Source organism: Triticum urartu, chromosome 1, assembly GCF_003073215.2.
Source record: "Triticum urartu cultivar G1812 chromosome 1, Tu2.1, whole genome shotgun sequence".
In the NCBI taxonomy this organism is placed as follows: Eukaryota; Viridiplantae; Streptophyta; class Magnoliopsida; order Poales; family Poaceae; genus Triticum; species Triticum urartu.
In genome coordinates, this window is record NC_053022.1 from 422,925,197 (window position 1) to 422,936,042 (window position 10,846).

The window sequence follows — 10,846 nt, forward strand, 5'->3', positions numbered from 1 at the left end:
TATGATGTAGGTCCCGACAAGGTTGATGTTCTGACCGACACATCTAGCCAGAAGATCTATCATTGTAGTATCTTGATTGAGCTATTTGACTATTTTCCTCCATGGGGATTTCGTGCAACTCATTCTAGATGTTGCTCCTTAGGGATCCTTGTGCTCTCGGTTTCCTCGGGTATGTTATAACCTTTACAAACAGTGGGCTCACTCCCTACTGTTGGGTCTCTTCCCAGTTACTAGAATCATTCCCAGCATTTGCCTTATATTCCCATCTTGCACCGCCGTTGTGCCATCCTACCATGGGTCCCATCCATTTCCGGTGATAAGCAAAAATCATCCATTGCGTTGTCTTCAACAAGGTAGTCCACATCATCCATCCTAATTTGAGTATGCCATTCCTCCGAACTCCTTCAAATGATCATCTGTGATTGCCTTAGGCTGGCATAAAGAGTTTCAATGATCTTTGTATCAAAAGTAATTCTTTTTGCCACTTGAGGGAATAATTCCACGAGTCACCTTCCCTGAGGTGCCCCGTTAGGTAATCATGGCAACTTATCTCCTTGCTGCTTTGACACTCACTCACCATCTCACCTAAGTGTGGGATTGTTGCCTACCAATTTGGACCTTCATCATATGTTCCTCTACATCCCTCGTGATATGTGTTTTGTGTCTCAGTTCGCGAGATGTTTCTATGTCTCACTCCGTGAGTTGATCGTGAGTTGCTCGATCTTCGAGGAGATCGCTCTTTTGGGTTTGCCTTCCTTCTCATTGTCATGAGTGGATGAAATTCTCAGAGCAAGATGTCAATGCTAGATGATGAGTGGATCAACATCTTCGAGAAGAGCAATTGGATCATGAAGGTCGTGTTAGCTTTGTGTCCCCTCTGTCTTCTTACCTCACATCCTGAATCTCGGGACGAGATTCTTGTTTAGTAGGGGTGAGTTGTCACAGCCCTAGAATTGCTTGTCATTAGTTGCATTAAAGCATCCATGCACCATGTTAAATTTCATTTAAATATGAAATGGGGATGCTCAAACCCTAGCAACAAATCAAATCAAACTAGGTCCAAATAAAATATTTTTCAATGACCCAGAATGCCCTTTGGAAATGTTCATGTTTTCTGATAAAGGTGAAAATCTCTGCCAAAAATGTTGAACATAATTATAGGTCATTCCTGGATTTTTGAATTAAATCATAAAGTATTTGAATTTGGGCATTTAAACACTATAAATAATTTAAATGCTCAAATAATGCTGAAATTAAATGTGGGCCACTAGAATAATCCATAGAGTGTCCACAAATTATTGCAGCATTTTACAAAGTGCTTTAGCATTTTTTAATAAAGTCAAAACAATTACCGAAAAATAGAAAACAGAAACTAAATAAAAGAGAGAGAGAGAAGGACTAACCTGGCACTTACCTCGGCCCACCTACCTGTTGCTGGCCCAGCTTCACCGGCCCAGCCCACCACCGCCTCCTCCCCTGTCGCCTTCCTCCTCTGCCAGGAGGACGAGCGCGTGCCTTACGCGCACGCGCAAGCGACGGCCACCTCCAGCTTGCCGCTTCGCCTGGCCCTCTCTGGACGATGCCACGCTACCCCCAAGCCCGTGGGGATCGCTCCCTCTCTTGCTCATTCTCTCCCGCACCCGCTCCTCACCATGGCCGAAGCCACCGCAAGCTCACCGTCACCGTTCGCATAGCCACCCCATTCCCCTCGACCGCTCGTTTTGTCTGCGAGATCTGCCACATCGTCCTCTTCGTCCATGCCGAGCCATGCTTCGCCGGGAGCCGTGCATCATCCTCACCACCGTCGTCTTCAACCTCGGACGTTCGAGATTGCTGGCGTCGATTCGCTCCGTCCAAGCCATCCCTGAGCACGAAGAGCTTCCCTACGGGTTCCCTGTGAGCCCCTCTTCCTTCGCCCCTCTCCCTACCGTCCTGTCTCCCCCCCCCACCCAGTCGTGGTTTCCACCTCGGCCGGAGCTCGCTGCCGCCTTCGCGAAGCTCACCGTCAGTAGCCACCCCGCCTGGCCAATCCAAGCACGCAGTCGTGCTCCGGGTTTTCTCACGAGGCCGTAGCGCGCCTCAGGTCGTCCGCTCGTGCACCCTAGCCCTCGCGCCCGTGCAAGCCGCAGCTACGCCGCCATGGAACTCGACACCGTCAATGTTCCCGGCCACCCTAGCATCGCCCGAGGCCACCAACCGACATGCACCCTTGCTCCGGTTCCAACACACCTAGCCCCGCTTGCTCCCGTCGCCGGAGTTGGCCGAAAAAGAACGCCGCCGCCTCTGCTTATGCCGGCGAGTAACCGCCGGCCTAATCCGGCCATTAGGCACTAATTGCCAATTAGGTTAGCACCTGAGCCAATGACAGCCGGGCCCCACAGGTTTATTTAACCTACTAACAAAATTAATTGGACTTAATTTGATTTAAGTGGACCCACGCGTCAGCATTGACTGTGCTGACGTGGCCTTTGACCGGGCCCACATGTCTGTGAGCCTAGCCATCACTATGAGACTGACCAGTGGGACCCACTGGTCTGTTTTGACCTGGACCTGGCATGTTGACCTGCTGATGTCACACTGATGTCATGCCAATGCAATAATCTAATTTTCTGGATTTATTCTTATTCAGGAAATTCTAGAAAATGCCCAAAACTTCTAAAAATCATAGAAATTCAACCGTAACTCCAAATGAAATAAATTATATATGAAAAATTATCAGAAAAATTCAAGGAATCCATCTGTACCATTTTCATGCATGTTAGAACAACTTGAGGCCATTGTTTAGGACAAATCAAATGAATGGAATTTAAACTCTCACATATGGAGTTTGAATTTGAACCTAGGGATCAAACCAACTCCATTTAACATGTTGCTAGTTGCATTAGCTCAAACCACAACATATTGACATGTCATGATCATGAATCATATTGTGCATTGCATTGATTGTGTTTCTTTCTCTGTTGCCGATATTTGTCCCCTCTCGATAGACGTGGTTTCGACGATGAGATCGATGACACCGATGAAGAACTATATCATCTTCAGGAGTGCCAGGCAAGCAAAACCCCCTTGTTCATTCTGATACAATCCCACTCTCTCGCTCCTGCTCTCTTTTACTGCATTAGGACAACAACGATTCAACTATTACTTGCTGTGATAGTTGAACCCCTTTCCTCTGCATGACCTGTCATTGCCACAGCAATTAGATGAAACCCACTAGCATGAGTAGGAGTTGTATGAGCCCTGATGTGCCTACTCATTCATGTTTGTTTGTCATGCCTGCTACTGCTTAGCGTTGAGTCAGGTCTGATTCATCGGGGATGAATCGGAGGTGTGTAAACATGTCCTACTGTTGAGAGCTAAGTGTGTGAACACGATTTGGTAAAGGTAGCGGTGAGCGGCCATGTAGGAGTACATGGTGGGTTTTCTCATTGAAGCCGTCGTCAGGAACTGAGTTCTATGTTTGTGATGCATGAAACGGTTACTACCACGCATTGGGCCCGAAACCAATGGACCATCTCGGCTTCTTGATCACCCTTGTCCTCTGTCCAGGAGTTGCAACTAGTTTCTGGTGTTTATAGGATATGTGTTGGCGGCCGTGCGTAGCGCTGACCCTAGGGGTGGGCTATGATGTGGTAGATACACCATGGCCGGGCATGCCGGGCGCCCGTTTGGTGTCTCGGAACCCTGTATACATCGTCCGGGGCCGTATGTGGAAACCTCGGCCGGACTCCCTGCGGATGGAACCTGGATAGGCGATAAACCTGGACTAGATACTTGAGTGTTTAGGTAGGCCGTGGTCGACACCCTCTTTGGGCTTCCGCTTGAAGGTTGCCGAGTACATGTCGTGTAAACGGCGGTAAGTGGTGAGAGCGTGTGTGAAGAAGTACACCCCTGCAGGGTTAACATCATCTATTCGAATAGCCGTGTCCGTGGTAATGGACTTCTGGGTTGCCTATAATAGTTCATAGACAAGTGAAAGTGGATACTCTAAAACTCGCAAGATAAGTGTGAGTGCTATGGATGGCCTTCTCGTAGGGAGACGGGAGCGGATCCATAGTGGTGTATTGAATGGTGAATATGTGGACTCGTGTGCGCCACCTCAAAAGAGTTGCTTGCAGTCGTAGTTCAGGTTAGCCACTGAGTCAAAGCTGGCTTGCTGCAGTTAAACTCCACCACCCCCTTTATTGATACCGATGCATATGTAGATAGTTCTGATGTAAGTCTTGCTGGGTACATTTGTACTCACGTTTGCCTATTTTATGTTTTGCAGAGAGACGTCAGTCTCGCTAGTAGTTCTGTGTGGACTTCGACGTTTAGCTTGATACCTCAGCTACGATCTTGTGCCCTCGACAGGATCTGGTAGATAGTCAGGCTTCTTAGCCTTTTTCATTTATAGATGTCTGTACTAGACATGTTAAGCTTCCGCATGTGCTTTGATTTGTATGCTATGATTGTTGGGTCATGAGACCCATGTTTGTAATATCTCGCTCCTCGGAGCCTAATGAATAAATACTTGAGTCGTAGAGTTATGTTGTGATGCCATGTTGTATTTACACATATCGAGCATATTGTGTGTATGATTGAAATGCTTGGTATGTGTGGGATCCGACAATCTAGTTGTTTATCCTTGGCAGCCTCTCTTATGGGGAAATGTAGTCTAGTGCTTCCATGAGCCATAGTAGTCCACTACAGCCCGGTTCACCGGAGTCCTGCTAGCCCAGCACTACTGCTCAGGTCACTTGACTGGCCGGCATGTGTCCCACTTCGTTCCTGTGTCTGTCCCTTCGGGGAAATGTCACGCGGTGACATCCGGAGTCCTGCCTAGCCTGCTATAGCCCGGGTTCCCGGAGTCCTGTTAGCCCAGTGCTTCAGCCCGGATTCACACGCTACTGACCGACATGCTCGATGTGATTCATGTATGCCTGTCCCCATAGGTTGGTGCCGCTTTGGGTTCAGGACTAGCCATGTCGGCCCGGGTTCTTTGTCATATGGATGCTAGCGACACTATCATATACGTGAGCCAAAAGGCGCAAACGGTCCCGGGCCTTGGTAAGGCGACACCCGTGGGGATACCGTGCGTGAGGCCGCAATGTGATATGAGGTGTTACCGGCTAGATCGATGTGACTTGGAATCGGGGTCATGACACTCCCGATGACACTGCGCAGCGAGCACGCCTCCATCAATTCACACACCTGCAGGCACGCCTCCCTGTCTTCCTACGCGGCCGACTGCTCGCATGCGTCCCGTCAACTCACGCCTGCTCGCACGCCACACAGGTCGCATGGCGGCACGTATATTGTTTTTCTATTTGGATGATTAATGCTGCCGCTTTATTGCTTAACCGAAGCATGGCATGTATCCATTGTTGGTCTAACAGTTCGAATAAATAATCCGTTTGGGATATTGGTTCCCAATTATTAATAATCTTCCGTCTATAATTAGATAAAGATTACATCAAAACCGGTCTCAAATTTGACAAAAAAAGTACAATGCCACTTTGTATTGGTGTCCATATGACGACAGGATAAGTTTCATGAACTTCAAATAAGTTTTGGATGTACTAGAATTTAAAAATCAAGATTCTCAATGTTTGAAATTTGTTGCACGGGGAGTAAACATGCACCCAGTGAGACACATGTGTTTTTGCAATCCATTTAGGTGCACTGTCACGTGTGCATGTAGCTCAAATTTGATTTTTGCACATTATACCCACAGAAAATCAATCAATCAATGTACTAAAATGTCTTAATGATCTCTGTGAATTTTTTGAAATTAAAACATCTCTCCTTTGGTAACATGTATGTTCACCACGGGATAATTAATTTAACATGCATCGTAGTTGCGGTGGATTCGCGGTGTGTGTGTGTGGGTGTGTGCGTCTGGGGGTGGCAGGTGGCTCGCAGAACACTATGAGTTGTGAGCCACCGTGTGGGTTGGTCGTTTTGTTAGGCAGGCTGGTGCCACATGATACGTCCATTTTGCATCATGCTTTTATATCAATATTTATTGCATTATGGGCTGTTATTACACATTATGTCACAATACTTATGCCTATTCTCTCTTATTTTACAAGGTTTACATAAAGAGGGAGAATGCCAGCAACTGGGATTCTGGCTGGAAAAGGAGCAAATATTAGAGACCTATTCTGCACAGCTCCAAAAGTCCTGAAACTTCACGGATGATGTTTTCCAAATATATAAAAAAACATTGAGCGCAAGAACTTCACCAGGGGGGCACACCCTGCCCACGAGGGTGGGGGCGTGCCCTACCCCCCTGGGCGCGCCCCCCTACCTCGTGGGCCCCCTGGTGGCCCTCCGGTGACCATCTTCTGCTATATGGACTCTTTCAATGGAAAAAAAATCATAAGCCATCTTCTCGGACGAAACTCTGCCGCCACAAGGTGGAACCTTGGCGGAACCAATCTAGGGTTCTGGCGGGGCTGTTCTACCGGGGAAACTTCCCTCCCGGAGGGGGAAATCATCGCCATCGTCATCACCAACGCTCCTCTCATCGGGAGAGGGAAATCTCCATCAACATCTTCATCAGCACCATCTCATCTCAAAACCCTAGTTCATCTCTTGTATCCAATTCTTGTCTCCAAGTCCGGGATTGGTGCTAGTAGGTTGCTAGTAGTGTTAATTACTCCTTGTAGTTGATGCTAGTTGGTTTAATTGGTGGAAGATCATATGTTCAGATCCTATATGCACATTAATACCCCTCGGATTATGAACATGTTTATGCTTTGTGAGTAGTTACTTTTGTTCCTGAGGACATGGGAGAAGTCTTGCTATTAGTAGTCATGTGAATTTGGTATTCGTTCGATATTTTGATGAGATGTATGTTGTCTCTCCTCTAGTGGTGTTATGTGAACGTACTACATGACACTTCACCATTGTTTGGGCCTAGAGGAAGGCATTGGGAAGTAATAAGTAGATGATGGGTTGCTAGAGTGACAGAAGCTTAAACTCTAGTTTATGCGTTGCTTCGTAAGGGGCTGATTTGGATCAATATGTTTCATGCTATGGTTAAGTTTACCTTAATACTTTTGTTGTATTTGTGGATGCTTGCAATACAGGTTAATCATAAGTGGTATGCTTGTCCAAGTAAGGGCAGCACCCAAGCACCGGTCCACCCACATACCAAATTATCAAAGTACCGAACGCGGATCATATGAGTGTGATGAAAACTAGCTTGACGATATTCCCATGTGTCCTCGGGAGCGCTTTACATCATATAAGAGTTTGTCCAGGCTTGTCCTTTGCTACAAAAAGGATTGGGCCACCTTGCTGCACCTTATTTACTTTTGTTACTTGTTGCTCGTTACAAATTATCTTATCCACAAAACTATCTGTTACCACTTATTTCAGTACTTGCAGAGAATACCTTGCTGAAACCGCTTATCATTTCCTTCTGCTCCTCGTTGGGTTCGACACTCTTACTTATTGAAAGGACTATGATAGATCCCCTATACTTGAGTGTCATCAAGACTCTTTTCTGGCGCCGTTGCCGGGGAGTGAAGCGCCTTTGGTAGGTGGAATTTGGTAAGGAAAAATTTATATAGTGTGCTGAAATTTACTGTCACTTGTTACTATGGAAAGTAATCCTCTGAGGGGCTTGTTCGGGGTTTCTTCACCCCGACCTGTAGAGCAAAGAGTTGCTCCTCAACCTACTGAAAATGAAAATGCTTGCTTTGAAATTCCTTTGGGTATGGTAGAAAAACTGCTAGCTAATCCTTTTTTAGGAGATGGAACAAAACATCCGGATGAGCATCTAATATATGTGGATGAAGTTTGTGGATTATTTAAGCTTGCAGGTGTACCCGGAGATGTTGTTAAGAAGAAGGTCTTCCCTTTATCTTTGATGTGAGATGCATCGACATGGTATAGGCTATGTGATGATATGGAGTCTTGGAACTACAAACGATTGAAATTGGAATTTCATCAAAAGTTTTATCCTATGCATCTTGTTCATCGTGATCGCAATTATATATATAATTTTTGACCTCGCGAAGGAGAAAGCATCGCTCAAGCTTGGGGGAGGCTTAAATCAATGTTATATTCATGCCCAATCATGAGCTCTCAAGAGAAATGATTATTCAAAATTTTTATGCTCGGCTTTCTGGTAATAATCGCACCATGCTTGATACTTCTTGTGTTGGCTCTTTTATGATGAAGACTATTGAATTCAAATGGGATTTATTGGAAAGAATTAAACGCAACTCCGAAGATTGGGACCTCGAAAATGGTAAGGAGTCAGGTATAACACCTAGTTTTGATTGTGTTAAATCTTTTATGGATACCGATATTTTCGTAAATTTAGCACTAAATATGGACTTGACTCTGAGATAGTAGCTTCTTTCTTTGAATCTTTTGTTGCTTATGTTGATCTCCCCAAGGAGAAGTGGTTTAAATATCATCCTCCCATAGAAGTAAAAGTAGCTGCACCTATTAAAGTTGAAGAAAAGACTATTACTTATAATGATCCTATTGTTCCTACTTATGTTGAGAAACCACCTTTCCCTGTTAGGATAAAGGATCATGCTAAAGCTTCAACTGTGGTTCGTAAAAGCAATATTAAAACATATACACCTCCTGAGCAAGCTAAAGTTGAACCTAATATTTCTATTGTTAAAGATCTCTTGTCTGATAATATAGATGGGCATGTTATTTATTTCTGTAATGAAACTGCTAGAATTACTAAACCCTGTGATATAGATAAACCTAGACCTGTGGTAGGCATGCCTGTTATTTCTGTTAAAATAGGAGATCATTGTTATCATGGCTTGTGTGATCTGGGTGCTAGTGCTAGTGCAATACCTATTGACTTATACAAAGAAATTATGCATGACATTGCACCCGTTGAGTTAGAAGATATTGATGTCACAATTAAACTTGCTAATAGAGATACTATTTCACCAATGGGAATTGTTAGAGATGTTGAAGTCTTGTGTGGGAAAACTAAATATCCTGCTGATTTTCTTGTTCTTGGTTCCCCACAAGATAGTTTTTGCCCCATTATATTTGGTAGACCCTTCTTAAATACTGTTAATGCTACCATAGATTGCAAAAGGGATGTTGTTACTGTCAGTTCAGATGATATGACTCATGAATTTAATTTTTCTAAATTTAGTAGACAACACCGTGAAGAAGAATTACCTAGTAAGGATGAAATTATTGGTCTTGCTTCTATTGCCGTACCTCCTAGTGATCCTTTAGAACAATATTTGCTAGACCATGAAAATGATATGTTTATGAATGAAAGAAGGGAATTAGATGAAGTATTCTTTAAACGGGAACCTATTCTGAAAAACAATTTACCTTTTGAAATCCTAGGGGATCCTCCTCCACCCAAGGGTGATCCCGTGTTTGAGCTTAAACCGTTACCTGATACTCTTAAATATGCTTATCTTGATGAGAAAAAGATATACCCTGTTATTATTAGTGTTAACCTTTCAGAACATGAAGAAGAGAGATTATTAAAAACTCTGAAGAAGCATCGTGCTGCTACTGGGTATACTCTTGATGATCTTAAGGGCATTAGTCCCACTCTATGTCAACATAAAACTAATTTGGAAGAAGATGCTAAACCAGTTCGTGATCATCAACGCCGACTGAATCCTAAAATGAAAGAAGTGGTAAGAAAGGAGATACTAAAGCTCCTTGAGGCAGGTATAATTTATCCCGTTGCTGATAGTAAGTGGGTAAGTCCTGTCCATTGTGTCCCTAATAAGGGAGGTATTACTGTTGTTCCTAATGATAAAGATGAATTGATTCCTCAAAGAATCATTACTGGTTATAGGATGGTAATTGATTTCCGCAAATTAAATATGGATACTAAAAAAGATCATTACCCCTTACCTTTTATCGACCAAATGCTATAAAGATTATCCAAACATACACATTTTTGCTTTCTAGATGGTTATTCTGGTTTCTCTTAAATACCTGTGTCAGCCAAAGATCAATCAAAGACTACGTTTACATGCCCTTTTGGTACTTTTTCTTATAGATGTATGCCTTTTGGTTTATGTAATGCACCTGCTACCTTTCAAAGATGCATGATGGCTATATTCTCTGACTTTTGTGAAAAGATTTGTGAGGTTTTCATCGACGACTTTTCCGTCTATGGATCTTCTTTTGATGATTGTTTGAGCAACCTTGATCGAGTTTTGCAAAGATGTGAAGAAACTAATCTTGTCTTGAATTGGGAAAAGTGCCACTTTATGGTTAATGAAGGTATTGTCCTAGGGCATAAAGTTTCTGAAAGAGGTATTGAAGTTGATAAAGCCAAGGTTGATGCTATTGAAAAGATGCCATGTCCCAAGGACATCAAAGGTATAAGAAGTTTCTTGGTCATGCCAGTTTTTATAGGAGGTTCATCAAGGACTTCTCAAAAATCTCTCGGCCTCTGACTAATTTATTACAAAAAGATATACCATTTGTATTTGATAATGATTGTGTAGAAGCATTTGAAATACTTAAGAAAGCATTGATCTCTGTGCCTATTGTTCAGCCACCTGATTGGAATTTACCCTTTGAAATTATGTGCGATGCTAGTGATTATGCTGTAGGTGCTGTTCTAGGACAAAGATTTGATAAGAAACTAAATGTTATTTAATATGCTAGTAAAACTCTAGACAATGCTCAAAGAAATTATGCTACTACTGAAAAGGAATTCTTAGCAGTTGTATTTGCCTATGATAAGTTTAGACCTTATATTGTCGATTCTAAAGTAACTATTCACACTGATCATGCTGCTATTAAATATCTTATGGAAAAGAAAGATGCTAAACCTAGACTTATTAGATGGGTTCTCTTGCTACAAGAATTTGATTTACATATTGTTGAT